The sequence below is a fragment of the Brienomyrus brachyistius genome, unplaced genomic scaffold, assembly GCF_023856365.1.
Source record: "Brienomyrus brachyistius isolate T26 unplaced genomic scaffold, BBRACH_0.4 scaffold163, whole genome shotgun sequence".
Lineage (NCBI taxonomy): Eukaryota > Metazoa > Chordata > Actinopteri > Osteoglossiformes > Mormyridae > Brienomyrus > Brienomyrus brachyistius.
In genome coordinates, this window is record NW_026042438.1 from 59,513 (window position 1) to 62,002 (window position 2,490).

Consider the following 2,490-nt stretch of genomic DNA (forward strand, 5'->3'; position numbering starts at 1 on the left):
GTTAAAGATACTCTTATCTACCTGATCATTATCTTAAAAACTTTTTACATCTGTTCAAAGATCCAAAGAAAGTACAGGCAATAGTACCAACTACAGACCATTAACCACATTCCAGAAAAAAATGGTTCATTATATTTCTTTCATATACTTAGATTTTAGTTAACCTTCACAGACTAAAATGAGGAACACTAAGAAATTACTGAATATCCAGTGCTAACACAAATACAAGGAGTAACATAGCCAATACGCAAGCAAAAGGTAAAAAAACACTGATGTGTTGTTCTTGACCAGCATCTAATTAGTTGAATAACATTCTGTAGTCCCTGTAGAAACAAAGTTCCTCAGATCAGAGTTGAGTAGAATCAGGTGATGAAACTAGCGTCAAAATAGGCACTGTATAAAAAAGCTACAAGCATTTTAATTATTTCAAAAGTTAGCATGCTAGCCTGTTAGCATGTAAAATGCCTTGGCATGCTCAGATCAGGCTGAAAGGTTTGATCTAGGCGTATAGCAACACCCAGATTCAGAATATGGAGTAATCTCAAAACTTAGCATGTTAGCATATTAGCATCAAAACCAGATGTGTGGGCGTATCTCCGCCTAGGAATCTCGTAGAGACTAGAAACAAAGTTCCTCAGATTAGACATGATGAGAAAAGACATAAAACTAGCATCAAAATGTACAAAAAACTACAATCATGTTAACATATTAGCATCACAACCAGAAGTCGGCATCTCACCAGCCTAGGAATGCCCTAGAGATTAGAAACAAAGATCCTCAGATCCATCTTAATAAGTAGAGTAAAGAAATAAAACTAGCGTCAAAACAGGCTATGTACAGAAAAAACTACAATCATGTTAGCATATTAGCATCAAAACCAGAAGTGGGCGTAACTCACCCTAGGAATGTCGTCGAGACTAGAAACAAAGTTCCTCAGATGAGAGTTGATGAGTAGAGTAAAGACATTAAACTAGCATCAAAACAGGCAATGCACAAAAAAACTACAATCATGCTAGCATATTAGCAACAAATCCGGAAGTGGGCGTAACTCACCCTAGGAATGTCGTCGACACTAGAAACAAAGTTCCTCAGATGAGAGTTGATGAGTAGAATCAGGTGATGAAACTAGCGTCAAAATAGGCAAAGTACAGAATGTAGCGTCCCCGGTTGAAATGATGGTCTCTCAAACTGATGGTTCACAATCCTTTATTTAACCTTGCCTTGTGAACTCACCGTAAGAGCTATAAAGTGTACAGAAAATAATCACCATTAGTAGCTCAGACAGCAAGTTACCTTTAACACCTTTCCTTATTCCAAAACATAAATGAATTCTTTCCTTTAAGTTCTAATATCCTTTTGTTAACGTTTTCTACATGGATTATCTTTTACACGTATATTCAATTAAACCATTTTAACAACATGTAACAGACTGGGCCACAGCCTGCGTAGTAGAGGTCTAGGCTGCCCAATCCTCCAAACGGAGAAGGTACAGCAGGATGTAGGTCCCTGTACCCTCACCAATCGCCTCCCTAGTCTGCTACATGCACTACGTGAGCAGATCGGCTAAGGCTCCAGCACTTCCCTATCAGCGTCACGGTGCCAACCTGGAGTGTAGTACTGTTGGGGATAGCGTGATGTTTAAGTACCCACACCGTACCCCCACCCCCCGACCGAAGTACCCAGCAGTAGCAGGTGAGACGCCCCTACTCCGGAGAGAGCCTAAATAATAGAAGCAGGGTAACCACTGTACACCAGGATAGGGTAAATTGAACACATAGGCAGTTTATTCTCTGTAATTATTATTACAACTAAATTATTAACTAAATTAATAACTGTAAACTAAATTATTAGATGGAAAGAACCAAAGCTCACATAAAACAAAGGACTGCAATTACCAAATTGAGTTTCACCAACCACCTGACTCCCCTCTATTAATGAAACCCCAGCCCCAGTCACCCTACTGAGCGCTCAGTGTCTAACGGTGGAGGCTTCAAGCAAGAACTCCCGTTTACCTCCGACGGGATATTTTTTACCCTTCATATAACACGTTCGTAGTAACCTTACAACAGGACACATTCATATTAAACATGCACAACAACCTCATAACAGAAATGAACCTTATTCATTTAGCACTTTATACCACCGGCACATTGTAATAATCCGTCCGATAACATCAACACTCCCATGCGAAAGTCTGTTCAGTACATTTACTTCCAAAAATGACCGCCAGAGAAATCAGGCATCCGGGCATGCAGTTAGAACATAGCGGGCCTGCCCTGCCAGGTGGTAGCGTGCGCAGAAAATGGGGTGTGCAGCAGCGATCTTTTAAAACTCCGCTTAGTGTCCGTCACGTTAGCAGAAGTCTTCTACTTCTTGGCCAAGTTGCTGATCACCCTGATGTACATTCGCCGAAATAAACTTTATTAAATATCACCTGCGTCGTCCTTGGTACTGGAGCTGATGAGTCGTCTCTGTATAGCAGGGAAGCTA